This window comes from Dermochelys coriacea, chromosome 5, assembly GCF_009764565.3.
Source record: "Dermochelys coriacea isolate rDerCor1 chromosome 5, rDerCor1.pri.v4, whole genome shotgun sequence".
In the NCBI taxonomy this organism is placed as follows: Eukaryota; Metazoa; Chordata; order Testudines; family Dermochelyidae; genus Dermochelys; species Dermochelys coriacea.
In genome coordinates, this window is record NC_050072.1 from 17,525,119 (window position 1) to 17,540,030 (window position 14,912).

The following is a 14,912-nucleotide window of genomic DNA, read 5'->3' on the forward strand; positions in this document are numbered from 1 at the left end:
CATATTAATTCAAGCTCAGCAGTTTCTTCTTGGAGTCTGTTTTTGAAGCTTTTCTGTTGTAAAATTACCACCCTTAAATCTTTTACAGAGTGGCCAGAGAGGTTGAAGTGTTCTCCTATCATTTTTTTTTAATGTTATGATTCCTGATGTCAGATTTGTGTCCATTTATTTGTTTGCATAGAGACTGTCCGGTTTGGCCAATGTACATGGTAGAGGGGCATTGCTGGCACATGATGGCATAGACCACATTGGTAGATGCGGAGGTGAACGAGCCTCTGATAGTGTGGCTGATGTGATTAGGCCCTATGATGGTGTCCCCTGAATAGATATGTGGGCAGAGTTGGCAACGGGCTTTGTTGCAAGGATAGGTTCCTGGGTTAGTGGTTCTGTTGTGTGGTGTGTGGTTGCTGGAAAGTATTTGCTTCAGGTTGAGGGGCTGTCTGTAAGCGAGGACTGGTCTGTCTCCCAAGTCTGGTCTGTCTCCCAAGTCTGGTCTGTCTGTGAGAGAGAGGGATCATTTTTCCGGATAGATTGTAAATCTTTGATGCTCTGGAGAGGTTTTAGTTGTGGGCTGAAGGTAACAGCTAGTGGCATTTTGTTATTTTCTTTGTTGGGCCTGTCCTGAAGTAGGTGACTTCTGGGTACTCTTCTGGCTCTGTCAATCTGTTTTTTCACTTCAGCAGGTGGTTGTAGTTTTAGTATTGTAGTTTTAAGAATGCTTCATAGAGATCTTGTAGATGTTTTGTCTCTGTCTGAGGGATTGGAGCAAATGTGTTTGTATCTTAGAGCTTGGCTTAGACAATGGATCATGTGGTGTGGTCTGGATGAAAGCTGGAGGCATGTAGGTAAGTATAGTGGTCAATAGGTTTCCGGTATAGGGTGGTGTTTATGTGACCATTGCTTATTAGTACAGTAGTGTCCAGGAAATGGACCACTTGTGTGGATTGGTCTAGGCTGAGGTTGATGGTGGGATGGAAATTGTTGAAATCATGGTGGAATTCCTCACGGGTTTCTTTTCCATGGGTCCAGATGATGAACATCAATGTAGTGCAAGTAGGATGGGGCATTAGGGGATGAGAGCTAAGGAAGCGTTATTCTAAGTCAGCCATAAAAATGTTGGCATACTGTGGGGCCATGCGGGTACCCATAGCAGTGCCGCTGACTTGAAGGTATAAATTGTCCCCAAATGTGAAATAGTTGTGGGTGAGGACAAAGCTCATCTTAATTAATTAGCCTCTTACAGTTTGTATGGCAACTTCCACCTTCTCTGTATGTATATATATATCTTCTTACTTTGTTCCATTTTATGTATCCTATGAAGTGAGCTGTAACCCACAAAAGCTTATGCTCTAATAAATTTGTTAGTCTCTAATGTACCACAAATACTCCTGTTCTTTTAGTGATTACTCAGTACATAACATGCTTGCAAGATCTGTGCTTTATTCTGGGTCTGGTTCCAATGGCTGTGTATAACAACAAGAACTTCACAGCACCTGTCAAGGTTCCTTCTCCACTCTGAACTTTAGGGTACAGATGTGAGGAACTGCATGAAAGACCCCCTAAGCTTATTCTTACCAGCTTAGGTTAAAAACTTCCTCAAGGTATAAACTTTGCCTTGTCCTTGAACCCTATGCTGCTTCCACCAAGCGTGTTAAATAAAGAACAGGGAAAGAGCCCACTTGGAGACGTCTTCCCCCCAAAATATCCCCCCAAGCCCTACACCCCTTTCCTGGGGAAGGTTTGATAAAAATCCTCACCAATTTGCATAGGTGAGTATAGACCTAAACCCTTTGATCTTAAGAACAATGAAAAAGCAATCATGATCTTAAAAGAAGAATTTTAATTAAAGAAAAATAAAAGAATCACCTCTGTAAAATCAGGATGGTAACTACCTTACGGGGTAATCAGATACAAAACCTAGAGAATCCCTCTAGGCAAAACCTTAAGTTACAAAAAGACACAAAAACAGGAATATACATTCCATTCAGCACAGCTATTTTACCAGCCATTAAACAAAAGAAAATCTAACACATTTCTAGCTAGATTACTTACTAACTTTTTACAGGAGTACTGAAGAGCATTCCTGATCTGTTCCTGGCAAAAGCATCACACAGACAGACAGACCCTTTGTTCCACCCCACTCCAGCTTTGAAAGTAACTTGTCTCCTCATTGGTCATTTTGGTCAGGTGCCAGCCAGGTTATCCTAGCTTCTTAACCCTTTGCAGGTGAAAGGGTTTTGCCTCTGGCCAGGAGGGATTTTATAGTTCTCTATACAGAAAGATGGTTACCCTTCTCTTTATATTTATGACAGCATCCCACCCAGATTCTCTGTTAGGAAGCTTATCCCATAAGGGCTCAGTCCCTATCACCACGTCTTCCCTCCCAAATAACTGAAAAACCCCAACCTCAGTATAACACAATTACAAATACTTATAACCAACCTAAACACTAAACTTGCTGACAGTATTCAATTAGTCTTCCAGGCACCCTACTCTGTTGCTTGGATCTGCAGGGCTCCCTTGGAACATCAGCATTATTGCTGTCAGGGGGCGGCATCTCTGTTCCTTGTCCTAACACTCCATTGTCTCAATCTTCTGGGGTTGTTGCCTGACTGAGACCCACTTGGGCAAAATGGCAGACTCCGTGTCCCTTGAAATTGCAAGATTGGCTCTTCAGTCTTAGTGTGGTCACAAACTCTTCTATGGTTTCCCTTCTTTGTACACTGTTTAAAAAGTCTCCCATAATGTGTTTTGTTTTTTTAAAAAAATCTCGACTGTAGCCCTCGAATTTATGTAATAGTTCATAATTGGCCTCCTCTGCCTGATTTAACTAAAAACTGTGGAACACCTCAAGTGCTTCGGAAGCAGCTATTGTCAGACAGAAGACTACTTTCTGACTGTCAGCTTTTGTGCTGGAACCCATTGCTTGGAAATAACAAGAGAAGAGCTGTTTAAGCCTTCTCCAGTTGTTGTCCACATTTCCAAAGTTTCAGCTCTGGTGGAGCCAGGGGTGAAACTAACACAGAAGACTGGGACCTGGCTCTGGGACCTTGGAAGGGGCGGGGCCTTGGGCAGAAGGGGGCGGGGTTGGGGGGGTCAGCCTCCCCCAACCAGCCCATCCATGCTGCCTGGCTTGTGCCGCCTGGAGCTCCGGTGGTGATTTAAAAGGGGCCCAACCGGGGGTAGAGGAAGTGGGGGAAGGGGCAGTGACATTAAAGCGTTGCCGTAGCAGCGCTTTAATGTCGTCTGCATATGGGCCAGTACCGGTGGCCACTTCTTACCGGTACACCGTATGGGCCCATACCGTCCTACTTTCACCCCTGAGAGGAGCTTTTAAATACTCCATTCTTCCACTCTTAATTCCACCCCACTCCTGGTACCATGTGGCGTTCAGTGATCTCTTAGTGCTAAAGTGCTTGCAAGACCTCTCTTTGTTCTGTGTCCAGTTCCTTCCAACTGGCAGCCTGTATATAACAACAAGAAGAGCTTCCCTGTACTCCACCCAGGCTCTCCTTCTGGGGAGCTCAGCCCTTAAAGTTACACTTCCCAACCACAGCGGCTTCTGTCAAACCACAAAGGTTCTATAAAATGGCGGTGGATTATCATGCTGAGTTCTAAAATGAAGCTTTGAGAAGAATGATGAAGTGATGGTTCTTGCTTCACACACAGTAATTAGTATTTCAGGCTCAGTCTACTTCGCTTGAGACCATAACAAAGAATAGTGGGCGAAAGTAGCCTCATGGCTGCATATGATAAGTACGCAAGTAATGCTTCTACTGAAGAACATGCTTAGATGTGAGCCTTCAAAGAGGTGATCAAAATGCAGCTCTCTTTAATTCCAGCAATTAATTTACCTTTTAAAGAACCATTTCCAAAATGGTAGAGTGAATTATGAGAATAGCATTTTATGGCTACAAGCTAATGACTGAGAATCTGATTCACAAAATAATTACACTTACCATTCCCTTGGGTTTATGTATCTTATTCAGAATACATTTCTCAGTAAATTATCACTAATTTGAATACATTCATCTCATTTTCCCTGTGCACTGGCAGACAGCTGCCTTTTAAGTGTCTGAGGGGCTGCAGTCCAAACTGATGTGAAGTCAGGCAAAAGGGAGTCATATCCTACCATAATCCTTTTCTCTTCATCGCTGTTTGATATCCTCTGTCCAGGAGTTAATGGCAACTAGGGCTGTCAAGCGATTAAAAAAATTAATTGTGCTGTTAAACAATAATAGAATATTATGTATAACAGGGCTGTCAATTAATCACAGTTAACTCACACAATTAACTCAAAAAAATTAATCACAATTAATCGCAGTTTTAATCGCACTGTTAAACAATAAAATACCAATTGAAATTTATTACATATTTTTGGATCTTTTTCTGTATTTTCAAATATGTGGATTCAATTACAACACAAAATACAAAGTGTACAGTGCTCACTTTTTGTTATTTTCTGTTACAAATATTTTCTCTGTAAAAATGATTAATAAAAGAAATAGTATTTTTCAGTTCATGTCGTATAATTACAGTAATGCAATCTCTTTATCGTGAAAGTGCAACTTACAAATGTAGACTTTTTTTTTGTTAGATAACTGCACTCAAAAAACAAAACAATGTAAAACTTTAGAGCCTACAATCCACTCTGTCCTACTTCTTGTTCAACCAATCACTAAGACAAACAAGTTTTTTTACATTTATGGGAGATAATGCTGCCCGCTTCTCATTTATGTCACCCGAAAATGAGAACAGGGGTTTGCATGGCACTTTTGTAGCCAGCATTGCAAGGTATTTACATGCCAGATATGCTAACCATTAGTATTCCCTTTCATGCTTCAGTCACCATTCCAGAGGACATGCTTCCATGCAGATGATGCTAGTTAAAAAAAAATAATGTGTTTAATTAAATTTGTGACTGAACTCCTTAGGGGGAGAACTGTATGTCTCCTGCTCTGTTTTACCCACATATTTCATGTTCTAGCAGTCTCAGATGATGACCCAGCACATGTTGTTCATTTTAAGAACACTTTTTCACTGCAGATTTGACAAAGCACAAAGAAGGTACCAATGTGAGATTTCTAAAGATAGCTACAGCACTCAATCCAAGGTTTAAAAATCTGCAGTGCCTTCCAAAATCTGAGAGGGACGAGGTGTGCAGCATGTAATCAGAAGTCTTAAAAGCACAACACTCTGATGCAGAAACTACAGAACCCGGACCACCAAAAAAGAAAATCAACCTTCTGCTCGTGGCATCTGACTCAGATGATGAAAACGAACATGCGTCAGTCCACACTGCTTTGGATCGTTATCAAGCAGAACCTGTCATCAGCATGGACACACGTCCTCTGGAATGGTGGTTGAAGCATGAAGAGACATATGAATCTTTAGTGCATCTGGCACATAAATATCTTGTGACACAGAGTACAACAGTGCCTGTTCTCACTTTCAGGTGACATTGTCAATAAGAAGTGGGCTGCATTATCTCCTGGAAATGTAAACAAACTTGTTTATCTGAGCAATTGGCTGAACAAGAAGTAGGACTGAGTGGACTTGTAGGCTCTGAAATTTTAGATTGTTTTATTTTTGATTGCAGTTTTTTTTATGCATAATTCTACATTTTTAAGATCAACTTTCATGGTAAAGAGATTGCACTACAGTACTTGTATTAGGTGAATTGAAAAATACTATTTATTTTGTTTTTTACTGTGAGAATATTTGTAATAAAAATAAATATAAAATGAGCACTGTACACTTTGTATTCTGTATTGTAACTGAAATCAATATATTTGAAAATGTAGAAAAGCATCCAAAATATTTAATACATTTCAATTAGTATTCTATTGTTTAACAGTGCGATTTAACACTGCAATTAATCACAATTAATTTTTTTGAGTTAATCGCATGAGTTAACTGTGATTAATCGACAGCCCAATGTCAATAGTCACCTACACGTAATGCCATTACTTGGATTCCAAAGGTGTTTCACGGTATAAATGGATCTGATTCCTGACCATGCTAGTTCTTGCCCACATAGGGCCAAAGTCTGTGAGCTGCTACCCGGATAGCATCCATTTATCACAATGGGAGTTGAAGGTGCTCACTTCCATGCAAGCCAGCACCAAACACTTTACCAATGAGGTCTAGACACAGGATCTAGAATCAGTAAGGATTTTTTTCCCCATGGCGAAGACTCTGAAGGGTTTTTTGTTTTGTTTTTTTACTTCTCTCCTCTAAAAAAAATGAACAGAGATCACCTGTCGATTCAGGCCAATGTATCTTTCACAATCAATTTCAGGAGGTGGGCATGGTAGATGTGTTTTCCCGGCTACTATTACTTTGTTTCTATATAACTCAACAGAATCCACAGGGGAGTGTGAAGTAAATATTCATAAAACACAAACTTGTAAGCAAAAGCTATATTCAGGTACCTGCAATTTACAATGCTTTTATAAGACCTATGTTTGTTAATACTTGCAGCTTACTATGATGGGGGGGGAGAATAATGGTTCATGCACTCTTTCTGACAGGAATGAATATTTTGGCAAAGTAACATATCTCATAACTGAAATGGTTTAAAAACTGTAGTAGGCTTTCATGCTGGGGGAGCCCCTCCCACATCTTTCAGTACCAGCCACAGTTCTGCTCTACGGGATAAAACCTGACCCAGGTTTACACAGTAATATGGGCCAAAAGTTCTATCAGACTCTATGAACAGCTGTGCTGTGGGTCAACCAACTGTGGTAGCAGTGGGGCTGTTGCCCAAAAGGGGGTTGTGGTGCAGGTATCCTAAAACCACGCACAACTTGGATTGTGGGGAAGCTCATGTAGAAATGAGCAACAATGACAACTTATCCCTGTTGTCAAGAATTCCTGTGGATCCTACCCTTCCCCTAACTCCTCTGCTGGGACCTCAGTACTAAGTCTTCTCTCGTACCTACAGGGGTCCAGCCTTCCATAGGTTTAATCTGTCCTGTCCTTATCACTCACTTGATGTCATGTCCATATATGGCAGTTGGGATGGGGTTTGTCAAACTCTACCCTGGTTGAACAGCATTACAAGTATTAACTTGCTGGCTTAATCTGGGGGGATGGGTGTGGCAGGGCTACTTCCTTATTTCCCCTCACCTGCCCAACTAGGATGTGGCTGTAAAATCCTTGTAAGCAGCACAGCTCCTCTAGATACAACAGGTAGACATGGGTTATGTCTAGGTTTAGTCCCCATCTGCTTTTCTTTTCATTTTCCCACCCCTTTCATTTTCACTGTGAAAAATCAGCTTTTCCAAGGGCGGTAAAAGGGTTACACTTGAGTGAAGAGGGGAGTGATAGGAGCTCAGGGAGAACAGAGTGTGTCAATTCACTTCTGTGCCATGTTTCTGTTACTGTTCTGGGAATACAGCAAAAGATAAATGCTACCATATTGAGTAAAGATGGTTGTAAATTCTAACTACTAATGCAAAGATTAATCTTTATATGACAAAATAAGGCACAAGATAACGGGTGTGTGTGTGCAACTACCTGACTACACTTATCTGAATGTTAACTGTATTCTGGCAGAAATTCATGTGTAGGGAGATCAGTAGGAACAATGTTGGGAGATGATTTTCAGACTCCACTTGCATGTATGCACTTTTGTGAACTAGCACATAACAGCATTTTTTCCAAGCAAAATCCCATTTGGGTAAATGAGCTTGCATGGGAAAATTCTGCCGGGATCTAGCACATAAATGTGCACCTATGGGTGTATGCTTGTTGAAAGTTGCACGTACACAAGTAAAGACTATTGAGGGCCCACTGAAAATCACACATGGAAAACTCATACCACACTTGGGCCAGATTTTCAAAAGTATTTAGGCACCTAAAGAAGCAGATGGTCACATAGTGGGATTGAAAGGAGTAAGGGTCAGGTGCCTAACTTGCTTAGGCACATAGTGGGATTTTCAAAAATGCATATTTGTGTCTTTGGGCACATAAATACATTTTGAAAATGTGGTCCTTTGTGCCTTTTAGTTTAGGTAACATGCACAGTATTGTAGAAGAGTGACGATAGATGTTTACATTCCCTTTATTTCACATCAGACTAAATTAGCATTAGATTGAAACATTGCTTTTCCACCATAGTGAGGGGTGGAGAATAGCTATGGCACTTCTTGAGGAGCAGAAGGGGGAAAACAATTACTACAGGCCCATGCCAATAGCAGATTACTTCCTCCTTTAAGCTGGATGAATCTGCTAGCTGGCATGTTGGAGGCAGAGCCAGGACTCTGACCATTCCCTTGCACATCTTCACACAAAAGAGAGTAGCATCATATGGAGACTACTCTTCAACACTGTCAGGATTCCCTCCCCACTCTAAACTTTGGGGTACAGATGTGGGGACCCGCATGAAAGACCCTTAAGCTTATTTCTACCAGCTTAGTTTAAAACTTCCCCAAGGCACAAATTCTTTCTTGCCCTTGGACGGTATTGCTGCCTCCACCAAGTGAGTTAGACAAAGATTTAGGAAAAGGACCACTTGGAGTTCCTGTTTCCCCAAAATATCCCCCCCAAGCCCTTTCACCCCCTTTCCTGGGGAGGCTTGAGAATAATCTACCAACCAAATAGGTAAACAAGGTGAGCACAGACCAGACCCTTGGGTTTTTAGGACACTAAAAATCAATCAGGTTCTTAAAAACAACTTTATTATAAAGAAAAATGTAAAAGAAGCACCTTTCTAAAATCAGGATGGAAGGTAATTTTACAGAGTAATAAGATTTAAAACACAGAGGATTCCCCTTTAGGCAAAACTTCAAAGTTACAAAAACAGGAATAAACCTCCCTCTGAGCACAGGGAAAATTCACAAGCCAAAACAACAGATACGCTAACACATTTCCTTGCTACTACTTACAATTTTTGTAATCTTGGATAGGTTCATAGTTTCATAGATTCATAGATACTAAGGTCAGAAGGGACCATTCTGATCATCTAGTCTGACCTCCTGCCCAGCGCAGGCCACAGAATCTCACCCACCCACTCCTACGAAAATCCTCACCTATGTCTGAGCTATTGAAGTCCTCAAATCGTGGTTTAAAGACTTCAAGGAGCAGAGAATTCTCCCTCAAGTGACCCTTGCCCCATGCTACAGAGGAAGGCGAAAAACCTCCAGGGCCTCTCCAATCTGCCCTGGAGGAAAATTCCTTCCCGACCCCAAATATGGCAATCAGCTAAACCCTGAGCATATGGGCAAGATTCACCAGCCAGATATACAGAAAATTCTTTCCTGGGTAACTCAGATCCTATCCATCTAATATCCCATCTCAGGGGATTAGTCCTATTTACCCTGAATATTTAAAGATCAATTACTTACCAAAATCACATTATCCCATCATACCATCTCCTCCATAAACTTATCCAGTAGAATCTTAAAGCCAAGTAGATCTTTTGCCCCCATTGCTTCCCTTGGAAGGCTATTCCAAAACCTCACTCCTCTGATGGTTAGAAACCTTCGTCTAATTTCAAGTCTAAACTTCCTGGTGGCCAGTTTATACCCATTTGTTCTTGTGTCCACATTGGTGCTGAGCTGAAATAATTCCTCTCCCTCTCCTGTATTTATCTCTCTGATATATTTATAGAGAGCAATCATATCTCCCCTCAACCTTCTTTTAGTTAGGCTAAACAAGCCAACCTCCTTAAGTCTCCTTTCATAAGACAAGTTTTCCATTCCTCGGATCATCCTAGTAGCCCTTCTCTGTACCTGCTCCAGTTTGAATTCATCCTTTTTAAAGATGGGAGACCCGAACTGCACACAGTATTCTAGGTGAGGTCTCACCAGTGCCTTGTATAATGGTACTAAAACCTCCTTATCCCTACTGGAAATGCCTCTCCTGATGCATCCCAAAACCACATTAGCTTTTTTCACAGCCATATCACATTGGCAGCTCATAGTTATCCTATGATCAATCAATTCTCCAAGGTCCTTCTCCTCTTCCGTTACTTCTAATTGATGCATCCCCAACTTATAACTAAAATTCTTGTTATTAATCCCTAAATGCATAACCTTACACTTCTCACTATTAAATTTCATCCTATTACTATTACTCCAGTTTACAAGGTCATCCAGATCCTCCTGTATAATATCCCGATCCTTCTCCGAATTGGCAATACCTCCCAGCTTTGTATCATCTGCAAACTTTATTAGCACACTCCCACTTTTTGTGCCAAGGTCAGAAATAAAAAGATTAAATAAGATTGGTCCCAAAACCGATCCCTGAGGAACTCCACTGGTAACCTCCCTCCAGTCTGACAGTTCGCCTTTCAGTAGGACCCGTTACAGTCTCCCCTTTAACCAATTCCTTATCCACCTTTTGATGTTCATATTGATCCCCATCTTCTCCAATTTAACTAATAATTCCCCATGTGGCATGGTATCAAACGCCTTACTGAAATCTAGGTAAATTAGATCCACTGCATTTCCTTTATCTAAAAAATCTGTTACTTTTTCAAAAAAGGAGATCAGGTTGGTTTGGCATGATCTACCTTTTGTAAAACCATGTTGTATTTTGTATTTACCATTGACTTCAATGTCCTTAACTAATTTCTCCTTCAAAATTTTTTTCCTTTATCTAAAAAATCTGTTACTTTTTCAAAAAAGGAGATCAGGTTGGTTTGGCACGATCTACCTTTTGTAAAACCATGTTGTATTTTGTATTTACCATTGACTTCAATGTCCTTAACTAATTTCTCTTTCAAAATTTTTTCCAGGACCTTGCATACTACAGATGTCAAACTAACTGGCCTGTAGTTACCCTGATCACTTTTTTTTCCTTTCTTAAAAATAGGAACTATATTAGCAATTCTCCAATCATTCGGTACAACTCCTGAGTTTACAGATTCATTAAAAATTCTTGCTAATGGGCTTGCAATTTCAGGTGCCAATTCCTTTAATATTCTTGGATGAAGATTATCTGGGCCCCCCGATTTAGTCCCATTAAACTGTTTGAGTTTCACTTCTACCTCAGATATGGTAATATCTACCTCCATATCCTCATTCCCATTTGTCATGCTACCATTATCCCTAAGATCCTCTTTAGCCTTATTAAAGACTGAGGCAAAGTATTTGTTTAGATATTGGGCCATGCCTAGATTATCTTTAACCTCCACTCCATCCTCAGTGTTTAGCGGCCCCACTTCTTCTTTCTTAGTTTTCTTCTTATTTATATGGCTATAGAACCTTTTACTATTGGTTTTAATTCCCTTTGCAAGGTCCAACTCGACTCAACTTTTAGCCTGTCTCACTTTATCCCTACATGTTCTGACCTCAATAAGGTAGCTTTCCTTGCTGATCCCGCCCATCTTCCACTCCCTGTATGCTTTCTGCTTCTTCTTAACACCTCTCTAAGATGCTTGCTCATCCAGCTTGGTTTACAACTCCTGCCTATGAATTTTTTCCCCTTTCTTGGAATACAGGCTTCTGATAGCTTCTGCAGCTTTGATTTAAAGTAATCCCAAGCCTCCTCTACCTTTAGATCCATAAATGCTTATTTCAGGTAGGGTTTTAGGAGATGTTTTTTCCTGTCCTGGTTCCTCTCTGTCCGGGGAGAGAACAACAAAGAGAGCACAAAACAAAAACTCCCCCCACAGATTGAAAGGATCTTCTTCCCTTATTGGTCCTTTTGGTCCAGGTGCCAGCCAGGTTATTTGAGCTTCTTAACCCCTTACTGGTAAAGGAGGGATTTTATACTACCCTTAGCAGTATGTTTATGACAAACACATTTATAGACCAGTGATGCAGATAGTTCATAGAGGCAAGCAAGTGGTGCCTTACATCTGTTAGTATCCAGCTCAGGTGTGAGATCAACTAACAATCTTGGCCATAATCAGATCATTCCACTAAACACCCAACTAAACTAATGAATATTCCAAGTTTGGAGTCCAACTTAGCAACAGAAGATGCTTTGCAAATCTGGTAGTCTTTGCTGTTTGCCAGTTTGTGTTTTAGCCTAATGTACTAGTAAGGCTTTTTTCTCTATAGAGAGAGGGGAAGAAAAAATAATTGGTGTCCTTCAAAGTAAAGAACGTAAATTTCTCCATGTTGCTAGCGGAAAGGATCATGCTATTCTAAAATTATTCTATTGAGCTAGAAATAACTTGATGCCAATGAACTGAAAATATCTCCTCCTTTTATGCATATGTAGCAATGCAAATTTTTGGTAGAAACAAAATTCTCCCTTTTGGTTGCAATTTACTATCCCTGTAATAACTAGATTTGCTTTAATAGCCAGGCACAAATAATAAGCCTTTTGATTATGATATGGTGGAAAAGGACCAATACTAATAAAATTAGAAAGAACTTGGCCTCTTCAAATTAAATGAATTTTCTTTATAATGAGGGAAAAAGTTTAAAAGTTTAAATTTAAATTAGCTACCCAGGGCACCAAAGTGAACCATTAGTAATCTTTATTACTGGAATCCTGCAGAATCTGAAAACAAATTGTTCTATTATTTTTCTTTAATGCTTAATTTAGCTGATAAACATAGAGTTGCAAAATAATTTCAGGAAAGGAGAGTTATTATATGAAATACATTGAATCTGCCCCATTAGCACTATACTTTTTAATGTAGCGCAAAATGGTGATCACTGATAGCAGTTCCCAGACAAATGCTCCTTAGGGAGTCATCTGAACAACTCTGTTTCTTTAGTGGGACTTGCAGGGTGCTGAGTAAGTCAGAGAATCAGACCGTCAATGAGTCTGGTCTATTCAGTAGGATAGTTGTCACATAAACTTCACTTCAAGGCAAATTGATTAAAGCTATAGTAAAGAACAGAATTATCAAACACAGATAGAAAAGGAGTACTTGTGGCACCTTAGAGACTAACAAATTTATTAGAGCATAAGCTTTCGTGAGCTACAGCTCACTTCATCGGATGCATTCAAACACAGATGAACATGATATGTTGGGGAAGAGTCAACACAACTTTTGTAACTTTTGTAAAGGGAAATCATGCCTCACCAATCTATTACCAAAAGAAATTACATTATCTGCTCAAGAAACTCCCTAAAGAAGCACAGGAACAAATCTACACTGACATACCCCTAGAGCCCTGACCAGGGGTATTCTACCTGCGACCCAAAATCCATAAACCTGGGAATCCTGGATACCCCATCATCTCAGGCATTGGCACCCTGACAGCAGGATTATCTGCGTATATAGACTCTCTCCTCAGGCCTACACTACCAGCACTTCAAGCTATCTTTGAGACGTCACTGACTTACTGAGGAAACTACAATCGTTTAGTGATCTTCCAGAAAACATCATCCTAGCTACTATGGATGTAGAAGCCCTCTACACCAATATTCCACACAAAGATGGACTACAAGCCATCAGGAACAGCATCCCCAATACCATCACGGCAAACCTGATAGCTGAACTTTGTGACTTTGTCTTCACCCACAACTATTTCAGATTTGGCGACAATTTATACCTTCAAGTCAACGGACTGCTATGGGTACCCACATGGCCCCTCAATATGCCAGCATTTTTATGGCTGACTTAGAACAACACTTCCTCAGCTCTCGTCCCCTTACACTTCTACTCTACTTGCACTACATTGATGACATCTTTATCATCTGGACCCATGGGAAGGAGGCCCTCGAGGAATTCCACCAAGATTTCAACGCTTTCCACCCTACCATCAACCTCAGCCTGGACCAGTCCACACAAGAGGTCCACTTCCTAGACACTACAGTGCTAATAAGCGATGGTCACATAAACACCACCCAATACCAGAAACCTACTGACTGCTATACTTACCTACATGCCTCCAGCTTTCATCCAGAACACATCACACGATCCACTGTCTACAAGCTCTAAGATAAACCACATTTGCACCGATCCCTCAGACAGAGACAAACACCTACAGAATCTCTATGAAAAATTCTTAAAACTGCAGTACCCACCTGGTGAAGTGAAGAAACAAATTGACAGTGCCAGAAGGGTACTAAGAAGTCACCTACTAAAAGACAGGCCCAACCAAGAAAGTAACAGAGGCCACTAGCTGTCACCTACAGCCCCCAACTATAACCTCTCCAGCACATCATCAAGGATCTACAACCTATCCTGAAGGACAATCCCTCACTCTCACAGACCTTGGGAGATAGGCCTGTCCTTGCTTACAGACAGTCCCCCAAAGTTAAGCAAATACTCTCCAGCAACCACACACCACAGAACAAAAACACTAACCCAGAAGCCTATCCTTGCAACAAAGCCCGATGCCAACTCTGTCCATATATTTATTCAAGTGACACCATCATAGGACCTAACCACATTAGCCATGCTATCAGGGGCTCATTCACTTGCATATTTACCAATGTGGTCTATGCCATCATGTGCTAGCAATGCCCCTCTGCCATGTACATTGGCCAAACCGGACAGTCTCTATGCAAATGAATAAATGGACACAAATCTGACATCAGGAATCATAACATTCAAAAACCAGTAGGAGAACACTTCCATCTCTTTGGTCACTCACTAACAGACCTAAAAGTGGCAATTCTTCAACAAAAAACCTTCAAAAACAGACTCCAATGTGAAGCTGCAGAACTGGAATTAATTTGCAAACTGGAAACCATCAGGTTAGGCCTGAATAGAGACTGGGAGTGGTTGGGTCATTACAAAACCTAAACTTAACTTCCCCAATACTAATTTCTCCCTACTGTTATTCACACCTTCTTGTCAACTGTTTGTAATTGACCATTCTCTTACCACTTCAAAAGTTATTTTTCCTCCCTTGGTATCTTGATGTTAATGGATTTATCGCGTTAGAACCTCACACTTGGTAAAGCAACCCACATCCTTTCATGTATTTATACCTGCTCCTGTATTTTCACTCCATGTATCCGATGAAGTGAGTTCTAGCTTATGCCCAAAT